This window comes from Misgurnus anguillicaudatus, chromosome 12 (assembly GCF_027580225.2).
Source record: "Misgurnus anguillicaudatus chromosome 12, ASM2758022v2, whole genome shotgun sequence".
NCBI lineage: Eukaryota > Metazoa > Chordata > Actinopteri > Cypriniformes > Cobitidae > Misgurnus > Misgurnus anguillicaudatus.
In genome coordinates this window covers 17,294,792-17,304,892 of record NC_073348.2, presented here as the reverse complement: position 1 = coordinate 17,304,892, position 10,101 = coordinate 17,294,792, and the positions used below count along the sequence as shown (strand labels likewise).

At 36.6% G+C, this 10,101-nt stretch overlaps 1 pseudogene; it reads right to left on the bottom strand.

Moving 5' to 3' along the window:
• Positions 1–5,072: 5,072 nt before the first annotated feature.
• Positions 5,073–5,189, bottom strand: LOC141369226 (5S ribosomal RNA; annotated as a pseudogene).
• Positions 5,190–10,101: the final 4,912 nt, after the last annotated feature.

The following is a 10,101-nucleotide window of genomic DNA, read 5'->3' as shown; positions in this document are numbered from 1 at the left end:
TTATTTTTATTTAAAATGAAAACACACACACATTTAAAAAAAAAATAAAAACAAGAACCCCCCCCCCCCCCCCCCCACACACGCTTTGCATGCCTTAACTACCTGAGAGCGGAACCACAGAAAGCATGCAACATAACCCTTGCCTGTATTGTCCTGCACAACATTCCTACTAAGCGCAATGTCCCTCTCTGTGCTGACAATGATGCACCTGAGCTCCTTGGAGACCCTAACCAACCTCCTGCATTCTGCCAGAATGACGCAATAGTTAGACACGATTTCTGATTTGGATTTGTTTTGGATTTCAAAAATCAGTAATTGCCATTTTTTGCATTTTTTGGGGTTTTTCTGTAATCATTGCATGCATCACTAATAAATATTCAAAAAACTAAAATATTTTCGATTGTGATGAATGAATATATGAAAAGTTTGGTTCCAAAACGCAATAAACGCCATTTTTGAAAAAAATTAGTTATTGCCAAAATCAGTATAGAGACAGAGCGCCGTTATGCAAATTTGAAAACCATGCCCACCGGGGGGGAAATCAATCCAACCGTCTCCATTGAGTTTGTATTGCGAGAAGCCGCCTCCTTGTCATTTCTGGCTTATAACAAAAAACTGAATAATGCCTAAAAGCTGCTGTGTGACAATATGTACAGCTAACAAGCCAAAGAACCCAGAAATAAGTTTTTATAAGCTGTCGAGCCGTAAAACCCAGCCTTTAAGGAGAATAAAGTGGATCGCCGACTGCGTTTCCCCCTGGTGGACGCAGTTCTACTAGTGGAAGTGCTGTGAGGGGTTGCCTGTATCCGTTTTTGTGTCTTTAGACGCTCGGTTTTTGGGGTCGACAGCTTATAAAAACTTATTTACAGATTAAACTTAAAAACAGAATAATACCTAAAAGCTGCTGTGTGACAAGGTGTACATCTAACACGCCAAAAAATAAATAAATAATTTTTTATAAGCTGTCGACTTCAAAAAACGAGCGTTTAGACACAGAAATGGAAACAGGCAACTTTTCATAGTACTACTATTAGTAAAACTGCGTCCAATAGGGGGAAACGTAATCGGCCATCCACTTTATTCTCCTTAAAGACTGGGTTTTACGGCTCGACAGCTTATAAAAACTTATTTCTGTGTTCTTTGGCTTGTTAGCTGTACATATTGTCCCAAAGCAGCTTTTAGGCATTATTCAGTTTTTTGTTATAAGCCAGAAATGACAAGGAGGCGGCTTCTCGCAATACAAACTCAATGGAGACTGTTGGATTGCTTTCCCCCCCGGTGGGCGCGGCCCTCAGGTTGTGACGCGCTGCGCTCTGTCTCTATTATATCAGGTCAGTATTTAAAAGTAAATAATTAATTTTACGCAAGATCCAATATCCGCCGTGTTATTCTGTCATCTTTTCTCCCTTTTTTCCCCAAATGAGATAAACGCCACTCCCCCTTTTTTACAGAACGCAATAAATCCATTCCAGAAATTACAGCGGACCATTCACGCAATGTAAACAAACAATGGCGGCGCGCTGAGTACACGGAGTCCTAGTTTTCCTCATCTACTTTGTACTTCGTGATCAACAAACAAAACAAAATAATACTTTAATGGCATTGATAAACCTGTATTGGATTTCTGTGACGGGAAAGATTGTTATCAACATCTAATAATTTACGCGAAGCACTCGGGAGACTGGTGCTTATCTCCCGACAGCATCAAGCTTCTCATGCTAACACATTGACCCCAGGGGATTTTATGAATAACTTTACATTATTTTACTCAAAGTCAACGAAAATCGAGCAGGACCAAAACATTTTACAGCTGATCGCTGTGAAAAATGCTAAGCAACGGCGTCAAGTATAACCGCAGGAATATGACAGTGATCTTAATATGACAAAGTAAGTGTTTTGATTAATGCCATTAATGTTTATTTTTTATCAGTGTATATCACTGTTCAACTAAATGAATATATCATGGCAAAGATAAATGGACATTTATACATTGATTGAATAGATTTATAGCATTTTGGGAAAAAAAACGTCATGGATTTATTGCATTTTGTGTAAAAAATAATTCGTTTTTATAATAAATCTTTGAAAATCAAGTTATGGATTTGAATTTTTTACGTTTTTATAACCTAAAGATGCTATGGGAAAGTTTGTAACAGAAAATAGTGGTTTTCATCTTGTCACTTTCTTGGTATAGAAAACACGTTTTTACCGAAATTTGTCAAAATGATTATTGCGTTTTGGAACCAAACTCTTTATTTATATATATATATATATATATATATATATATATATATATATATATATATATATATATATATATATATATATATATATATATATATATATATATATATATATATATATATATATATATTTGGTCAATTTTGACAGCTGTTTGGGGGGTTATTTTATGAGGCCAAACTCTTATACTTTGCTGTAGGCCTATACTAAAAGGCTGAATACGTTAAAGCCTACCTAATCACTGTAGCCTGACAGATGAACAAATAAAATTAAAACCTTATGAATAAATAGGATATCTTGTAAGATACTGCATGATCCAAATATAGTATTATTTGATAAATTTTTAAAGTTTTCATTACATTTTGGGCATGAAATCCACACTGAATCCACCCTTCTGATGGGATCAGTTTAATCCAGATTTTTTGGATCAAAGGGGCGGTTTCCCGGACCAGGATTAGCTTAATCCAGGACTAGGCCTTAGTTTAATTAGGAAATATAACTAGTTTTAACAAACATGCCTTACTAAAAACATTACCTGTGTGCATTTTGAGGTAAAACAAAGGGCCCTGATGTATTTTAAGATATGTAAGTGCAAGTTGTTTTCAGTTTGGAGAGCTTTTAAAAGTATTTAAGTCTAGGACTAGTCTAATCCCTGTCCGGGAAACCCCCCAAAAGTGATCCAAATCCTACAAAAAAGTTCTGAAAAACCCAAACTAAAGGTTTTGAACCACTCATGGATCTCCGCATTTTTCCATGGCCCTGCTACGGACTTTCTTTTTCCGTGGCATTCTCCCGGATTGGTTACTCAACTGTTTTGTCCTATTTTCTAACCATTTTCGCTTCGATTTAGGGTTAGATTTACATGAAATGACATCCTTACCCAAACCCAACTCTAACCCCAACGCCAGGCGACAATTGTTTAAAGTTTAGAAAATATAAAAGAATAAAGTAGAATTTTTTTTATAGACCAATAGTTAAAGTGACATACTAACGCAAACACCAAATCTAACCCTAAACCGATGCGAAAATGGTTTAAAAATAGGAAAAAGCAGTTGAGTAACCAATCCGTGAGAATGCCACAGAAAAATGAGCAAAAAATTCCGTGACTATCCCACGGAACTTTGTGAGATCATGTTGGCTCAGCACAGTGCATTCTGGGATTGCGTCACCATGAAGAATTCACACGATGCTGTGTTTGAATTCAGCTGAAGCAAGGTCTTAGCATAATTTTGCTTTATTATATTAATGCATTGTCCAAGGAATGCACATTAAGTCTTCCTGTAGCTCAATAAGTGAAACATTGTGTTAGCAGAGCAAAAGATTGTGAATTTGATCCCAGGAACAAACATACAAATAAAATGTAAAGCTTGAATGCACTGTCAGTTGCTTTGGATTCAAATGTCTCCCAAGCATTGCATGTATTAAAGATTGATATTTAGCAATTAGATCAATCTAGCTGCCTACGTATTGGAACAGACCTTGTGTCAGAACAGGAGTGCTCCTATGTTACCTCAAAATGCTGCCCACAGTTGCAGCCCACTTGAATTTGTAATGAGAGCGAATGAGAGTCGTGCCCATTCAGCATCTTGCCATTGGCCGAGACGACGCGATTATTCTACTTCATTGAGTGAAACCAATGAATCGAGGTTGAAGTTTCAACAAACAATGTAGTATATAAAACTGCCTCTTCAACAACGAATGAGGGTAAGGGGAGGGGGAGAGAAAAGGATTTGGAGCTCGCACGAACACTGTGGCCAGGGCTGTAAATAGAAAGCTGAAAGCTGTATCTCAAGAGGAGTAATGGAAGGCTGGTCATGAGCCAACACAAACACGGGGCTGGCCCGAGAGGATCTGCACCGCTGGGCCCGTTTTCCTCCTTTTCAAATCCAGAGCCGAGTCGTGCCCTCCGCCATCTGCTGCCCTCCTCTACATCCCCCTGCAGCTGTCAACAGCTGGCTCTGTCATTCACTGGAACCTCTTATAATGAGCAATCAATCACTCCTCTATTTGTTTATCTATCTATATACAGTATGAAGTCAAGTGCCGAGCCTCCAGCTACGTCTGTTGCGTTGCATTGCATACGTATTACCGCAGAGTGAGGTTCCCAAATGGTTTCTGAGCCGAATTTTACACTGGACATCTAGAGGTGACTCAGCACTGTATTACATTTGTTTATCGTACAAAACTACACTACAAAACATTTGTTGATGAATTAAATATTTAAGTTTAATCAAATTGGCTGTGCAGTTTGTGTTGCTTTAACTTGATACGACTTATTGAGCACATCATTGTTTTATAGTGCAAACAAAAATGTCTTTAGACTATTCTTAAAAAAATAAAATGTATTAAAGGTGCCATAGAATAAAAAAACTGTATTTACCTAGAAATAGATAAGTAATAATAATACCTTACATTTATATAGCGCTTTTCTCAGTACTCAAAGCGCTTTACATATGAACGGGGGAATCTCCTCAACCACCACCAATGTGCAGCATCCACCTGGATGATGCGACGGCAGCCATATTGCGCCAGACCGCTCACCACACACCAGCTTATTAGTGGAGAGGAGACCGAGTGATATAGCCAATTAGTATGAGGGATGATTAGTAGGCCAATGGGCAAGTTTGGCCAGGATGCCGGGGCACACCCCTACTCTTTTCGAAGGACATCCTGGGATTTTTAATGACCACAGAGAGTCAGGACCTCGGTTTAACGTCTCATCCGAAGGACGGTGCTTTTTTGAGAGTATAGTGTCCCCATCACTATACTGGGGTGTTAGGACCCACACAGACCACAGGGTGAGCACCCCCCGCTGGTCTCACTAACACCACTACCAGCAGCAACCTGGTTTTCCCAGGTGGTCTCCCATCCAAGTACTGACCAGGCTCAGCCCTGCTTAGCTTTAGTGGGCAAGCTGTCTTGGGCTACAGGGTGATATGGCTGCTAATGAGTTTTGTACATTGTATTGACATATAGTAGGCCTCAAACGCGTTTGTTGCTTATTCTTATGTAAACCTTGTGCATGCAAAAGACTGCTGGAAAACAGCCATCTTGCAAACAGACAACTGCATCGCACTTGCCCCTCCCACAAGAAGCGGATTTCGCCTCTGATGCGCGTCAAATGCTTGCTTTTTCCGCGCGTCTAGAGCGAATGCATTCAAACTAGGCGCGGTAGATGCCTCAAACGCAGCTGGTGTAAGTGCAGCAGAGCCAATCATTACAAATTTTAAAAAATAAACAAACATTATTATTCAATGATGACCCTTTCAAATAGACCATTTCATTGTAAGGACAAATCCTATGGTTGTAAATGGATGTGTAAAAATGTTTCTGAATAATTTTTGCACTTAATAAAGTCATATACCTTCTATGTAAATATCAAAGAACAATTTAACAGATTATTTCAATGCATTCTATGGCACCTTTAATTGTTTTAGTATTAGCCTATTTAATGTTAACGCTTTTGGCAGCCAACAAGTCATTGTACAAAACAAAAAGCTTTTGCAGGTGAATTTGTATTTAATATTGTCATATTGCCCATTGTTTTTTTAGGGGTGAGGGCATGTCATTCAACCTGTGGACTCTATCTTCTACATGACACATAATTTGCACCAAATAGTATTGTATTATTTCAAAGACCCTGTAGAGAAGTAGCACCATAGGCAACAATGTTTGCAACATTTTCTGTCAGTTATGCAAGACTTAAGTCCAATCTACTTGAATGGAAACAACAATTAAACTTGACATTAACTGTACCATAAGTTTTGTTTCTTAAGCTTAAATTGCACTGAAACACATTTTTCGAGGTCTTTTCAGCTACTGAGCATACACACAGATTGTCAAGCGCCTAATCGTCAGTCTTTATCAATTGAAGATTGGTTCTTTAAACTGAAAGGCGGGACTTCTGCACCAGAGCGGCAATATGGAGAGTTGCATTGCCCCCCGATTCATAGTAAGAGGAGTGCTCAATCTTGTTATATCCAATATTTTTTATTATTCACACTAAATGTTCCTCCCTGCGACCCATTTTTTGGTTATCCATTATACAGGTTATTGTGTAACTGCTATGTACAAAGACTATAATGTCAAAGGCATATACACTGTAAAAATTGAAAGTTGAATCTATTTAAAAAAAAATTACTTTTCTATTTTCTAATTTTTTTTAGTGAAAAACGTTTAAAAATTACTTAAATTGGTATCACGTAAACAATTTAAGCTTTTTCCACTTTAATAAAAACAATCTGTTACAAATTGAAATAATATTTTTGTCTTAAAGGAACAGTATGTAGGATTGTGGCCAAAACTGGTACTGCAATCACACAACTGGTGGCCAATTCACAAAATGACAACATAAACATCAGTTGAGGGCTGCAACTCACTTTTTAAATGACAATATCCTGGCCAGAACACTGTTGACAGTGATATAAGTATTTGAAATGAAAATGTTTTGTTAATGTCTAGTGACATATCAGGGCCATTTTATGATTAATTGATATACATTTCTTACATACTGTTCCTTTAATCCAATTTTTACTTTTTGCAGTGTGGTTGAAACAGCTCTGTGAAAAAACAGGCTAACAACACCTTCAGGCTGTGACATTTTGTGACATTGTGCACTTCAGTATCCATTTGCAAATGCATTGCCACTATTCACTTTTCTATCCACTGCAGTATTGCATTTTGCCAGCAATTTAAATGAAAATAAAAAAAAACATCAGCAATGAAAATAAACAATGTCCATTCACTGACACCTTTCAATTTCATCTCTCCTTCATGACAACAATTTATGACAGCCTGTTTACCAGGTTATCAAGTTACCAAGAAGACAGGTTACATATGTGCTTATTTTGCAAATATTTCGTCATACTCAGCTGTGATCGGGACTTAAATGTGCAGTCTTGCTCTCTGTTCTAACACCTCATTTTGGCTTCTGAAGGAGAGTTAAGCTGTCACAAGTTTTTTCAAAACAGAAAAAGCCACTTCACATGCTGTTAGGAATGCAAAGCCAAACACTGTAGTGGTCGTCAGTTATCAGTTGTCTGCAAGTGTCTCTTTACAGAGGCATGATACTGGAAATGTCCATGCTAAATCAGCACAGGAGGTCTTTTGAACAGAAATGCATCAACAGGTGAAAGCTACATGGATTTGACTTGGCCTTAGTGCACATCAACATCCTTTGTTATACATCCTGTAAAATCGTATTACTCTCTTGCCACAAGACTTTAGTACATGGGCATTGCAAAATGATTAGAAAGTATGCTTTCTCATATACAGATACACACAGGTGGTGTCTGTCACTTCATCCACAGATCTGTGTTACTCCAATAACTACATAAAAACAGCCCAAGCTGATGTTACTGGTACAGTATAAAGTGATGCATTCCAGGTGGGTACAACGGTATCAAAGTGTGTTTACTGTGTTGGAATGACAATTGATGTCAATGCAAACCATTTGAGATCTACCAATCTAGAAGAGTTTTGTGACTACTCAAAGAAATTGTATTGTTATATTTGAAAAGTTTATGAAGTTTATGCCATTATTGGGAAAGCAAAAATGTGACCATACAATCCAGGTCTCATAATTATTAGAATATTAGAAGCATCAAATTTTGATTTCACATTGATTTCAATTTTTGAAATGATATTACTCTTATTATATTTAAAGATAATAAGATAAGTCTTAAGATATCAATATTATATTTTCACAGAATGTTCTTTACATTATGATGATTTAATGTAGAAAACAGTAAATCACAAAAAATGACTGGCTGGGTTTTCACATACTGGGTCAGAAATGGTTATGTCTTCATCAAGCACAACTAAATTTTCTGATTTGTTCTCAGAATGAAAATTCAGAAATATTTGACCAAAGTCAATATAATTTCTAAAAAATATTTAGATATTATAGACACAATTTAACTTACACTCTTAATTCTGCTGGGTTATTTTTAACCCAATACGGGGAAAATATTGGACAAAACACATGTTGGGTTATAAATAAACTATGGCTGGGCATAGATTAATCTAGATTAATCTCATACAAAATAAAAGTTTTTTTGCATAATATATGAGTTTGTGCTGTGTATAAATATTATGTATATTTAAACACACACACATATACATATATATACATTTAAGATTTTTTTTTAAATTATATACCCTTTTTTTATTTATATATATAATATAGAATAAATAAAAATAAATATATATACACATGTAAATGTTTCTTAAATACACACATGAATGTGTGTGTGTGTGTGTGTGTGTGTGTGTTTATATATACATAATAATTACACATAGCACAAACTCATATGTTATGCAAAAAATTACTTTTATTTTGTATGAGATTAATCTAGATTAATCTATGCCCAGCCCTAAAATAAACCTATGCTGGGTTGTTGTTAAACCTACCATGAGTTGAAACAACCGAGCATTGAATAGAAACGAACCCAACATTTGTTCTGTTCAATATTTACCCATCGTTGGGTTAAAAATAACCCAGCAGAATTTAGAGTGTAGTTTCCACTTTTTTTGTAGAAGCTACTATATGCAACAGACTTAGGAATAGTTAATATTTTTGTATTATGGAAAAAAATATTTAATGATTGTAAAAAGGTGATACAAATTAATTCAAGCATTAACCCCCATTAAAAAAGCCAACCCTAGCTTTATAAGGCAAGTAATGGGCAGTGTACACTTTAAAAAATGCTGGGTTAATTTCAACCCAGTGTTGGGTCAAAAATGGACGTACCCAACCCAGCCTGTTGACTTGTAGTTTAACCTATGCTGGGTTGTTTCAACCCAAAATGCTGGGTTGTTTTAACCCATGTCAACTACAAACATGCTTTGGGTTAATTTAAAGGCGGAGTCCACGATGTTTGAAAAACGCTTTGGAAAAGTAGACGGGCCGCCTACCAAAACACACTTATAGCCAATCAGCAGTAAGGAGCGTGTCTACTAACCAACATCCTTGCCGGGTTGCGTATGTGTGGGGCGGGTCTATCAACAGAAGGTCCAGATTTTATTTGGGTAGGGGCGTGTTTGTTTAGGTGATTTCAAATATCAACATTGGCTTTCAAACATCGTGGACTCCGCCTTTAACTCAACGGCTGGGCTTGTCCCTTTTTGGACCCAATGCTGGGTTGAAAAACCTATACAATATGTAAAAATAAGTAAGTGTATGCAAATGAACCAAACTAAGCTGAAAGTTATCTTTAGATAAAGTAGCAAGTTACATTTCAAGCTACGCTCCCTGTTAAAAGATACAAGAAAGTACATAAGTTGGTTTTCTCAAAAAGTACACTTTTGTACCTAAAAGGTGCATACTGGTACCTCAATGGTACACATTGGTACCTTAGAAGTACTTATTGGAACCTGTATATATCTGTTCCAAAATGGTACATTTTAATTTTAAAATTCCATTGACAACTTTTGTACCGTTTTTTTTTTTGAGAGTGTACAAGGCAAAGTAGTTTACTAAGACATAATTGATGACGGGCCATTGAATTATTAGAAAACTAATGCACACCCGTGGTGGTATGCATTATTTTTCAATAATTCAACGGCCCGGAGTCAATTATTCCGCTTATACTACGGTCACCACACCTGAAGACATCGATCACATGATATATTTAAAGGAATTCGTCCTGTTTTTGTATTTAAATTGCTATTGTGAGTAGGACTATTTCTTCCGCGTCTAATCCAACGGCTCTTTTGCTTGTTTCAAAACATCATTTTAAAGCTGGCAATGGAGGCTTGAGCCGTTGATAGCATTCTAATGCAGTTATTAATGAAGTTATTAGAAAGAGAGCGACAGAGACAGAGAGACAAAGAAAGAAAAAAAGAAAGAAAGAGAGAGAG